General features: G+C 35.7%; 2 protein-coding genes across 2 annotated transcripts in view; both read right to left on the bottom strand.

Annotated features, from left to right (window-relative positions):
• Nucleotides 1–848, bottom strand: part of LOC113803622 (armadillo-like helical domain-containing protein 3) — an 18,385-nt gene extending 17,537 nt beyond the window's left edge. The window contains exon 1 of the mRNA XM_027354422.2: nucleotides 505–848. The gene's annotated coding sequence lies outside the window, so the exon portion shown is untranslated. The remainder of the gene's footprint in view (nucleotides 1–504) is intronic.
• A 1,339-nt stretch (nucleotides 849–2,187) lies between these two features.
• The window catches only part of LOC113803943 (protein FRA10AC1 homolog), a 10,112-nt gene continuing 9,799 nt past the window's right edge, over nucleotides 2,188–2,500 (bottom strand). Inside the window, exon 6 of the mRNA XM_070140202.1 lies at nucleotides 2,188–2,500. This exon is cut by the window's right edge and continues 1,011 nt beyond it. The gene's annotated coding sequence lies outside the window, so the exon portion shown is untranslated.

Below are 2,500 nucleotides of genomic sequence, written 5' to 3' on the forward strand. Positions count from 1 at the left end.
AGGCCTAGTACTGAGAAATGTGAGAGAAAATGATATATGGAATATGTCAACACAGATGAAACATGAAATCAACACTTTATTCGATTTATATATACATTTCAAAATTATTATCCGTTTCCCTCTCTGACTGACCCCCCCCCCCCCATTTGGATGGCCGGGACCACAACTCCTTCGGCCTGCACTACACGCCACTGTTCAGGGGTTCCTAATCTGGGCGCCATGAACCCCAGAGAGGCCACGGAATACTCTCTAGGGGACCATAGAGCAACATGAAAATTATGACGTCGAATTAAACTGAATCTTATCTTACAGTACCGACGCATAAATATCTCACATATCAATAAATCGGAATTTCTATAAAGTGTTCTACTGACATCATTGCAATATTCAGTATCTCTGAATAGGAAAAGTTGACTTCCACTGAACGGGGTCATAGAGAGTATTACATATTAGTCGGGAACCGCAGAATGTAAAACGCTGGGAACCACTGGTCTAATACATTACCTTTGCTCCTCTGTGACGTCACAGAAGAGCGTCCTGAGGCAGTGTAGATTCAGTCGATTCCTCAAGTCCAATTCGTAAGCCACTGATCTTTACTGGTGGTGTTTGTACAGTTAGCCGGGATGTCACCGTGCAACAGAGATTAAGAAATATTATCGAGAAATGATCAGAGACGCATTGAAACGCTTGGTTTGATTTCCATTTAATTAACTTCGTCTTGTTATTTTTCTTTATATTACTAATCGAAATCTGTTTTCGCAGTGTTGTTCGATCTCGACTGGGCACAATTTCTTCTCTCTATGAATCGAAAATACAACACGGAACGCGAGAAAAGAAAAAGAAAGAGCAATACATTTTTAGCTTTCCTTATCGACTCGACCTTTATCTACTAAGCGGACGATTATTTTATTGCACCCAGCTGATAGTGGCTTTTGCCTCTCCTTTACACGATAACAGTGGCAAGCTATGATCAACAGCTGATTAAATAAGAAAGAAAATGGGTACAAAGTGTTATTTCTTTACAGTAGTCTATGCACTTGAACCAAACAGGGCCGAAAGTTGATGGAAGCTGTAGAGGTTTTGCTTGCAATAATAGAGAAAAGAGGCTAAATGAATATTGTACTCATTTTTTTTTAAATTCACTACTTCCAGTGTTTAAAGTAGTCCGGTTTCGCAGAAGCCACCCGGTATGCACTTGCTAATGTATGTGTTCCATTGCAGTAATTACATGACAGTTCTAGATATCAATCCCTATTACACTCTGTATTCCAATACATTTCAGTACACTCCTGTCATATTACTGAAAATACAATACATCAATCAGAAGTAAACTATAAAGTGTATGCATTAAACCTGTCACTTTTTACATGTTAAATGTAGTGGCAAAAATGATTCCAGATTGCATGGCAATACCATGAATTTCCCGATTGTTTTACTGACACTTTTAGAATATTGCAATTGCCTTAGTAAATTCCTTTACTCCCATAATCTGGTAGCCTTTCAGTCACTCTTCCATTTGCATAATAAAGCCTGCTTTTATTATGTCTGGCACACCTCTCATGTCCATATTTAGATTACAAATGACCTGTTTAATCATATATAGTTATGCTATTACTTTGACCTGCACCAAAACTTCACAGAAAGTAAAACATGAAGCGGAAGAACCTGCAGAAGCAACTGTACAAATAATACACTATTGTACAAAGAAAAGAAAAGAAAAAGTAAGGAAAGGTCCGGGCTTCATATCTATTAGTCTCTATTCTTCCCGTAGCTCAAGTCTTTCTCTCAATGCAGGAACAAAACAAAGGGCAATAGGTTGGACGCAAGTGGAAAATCCATGTCAGGTCTCACACATTAAGTGCAATTTTCATGCCAGTGAATCTTTCATAAATAGACAAGCGCTCATACGAAGAGAGTGATTAAACCAAGCCACTGTATTGATGTTAGTGGAGATCTGCAAATAATTTTTGTTTACTTGCAGGTTGGATATGTCCTTTAAAAGAGAGAATGTGAAATATAGTGTTTTAATTTACTACTATTTTGACAAAAAGTACAAATTAACCTCATTCATATAATGATTGCAGCATAAGTTACAAAATGTTTATAATTTTCAGTGTTATAAATCAAGGATCAATTTCTCAAAATTAAATGATGCATCAATATATGGGATTCAATAAAATAAAGCTCTTTATTTTTTCATTACCTATATTTCATAAATTCAACCCCTATATTCTAATTATGAATCTATTGAAGACAATACTGGTAGTTTCTTTGTACAAACATTCGAAGTATGTACTTCTGCTATACATACACATGAAGTCTTGCCTCAATACTTCAAAAGGAACAATAATATTAAAAAAATAATCATGTTTATAAGTTATTACTCAATCCAGTACAAAGTCCTAGTTTCATTTCAAGACTTCAAACATTTCTAGAACATAAATATAAAAGGCAAACATCACAAATATAATAATAAAATGAACCCAACAAAACCTTCATA

This window comes from Penaeus vannamei, chromosome 26 (genome assembly GCF_042767895.1).
Source record: "Penaeus vannamei isolate JL-2024 chromosome 26, ASM4276789v1, whole genome shotgun sequence".
Taxonomy (NCBI): Eukaryota; Metazoa; Arthropoda; class Malacostraca; order Decapoda; family Penaeidae; genus Penaeus; species Penaeus vannamei.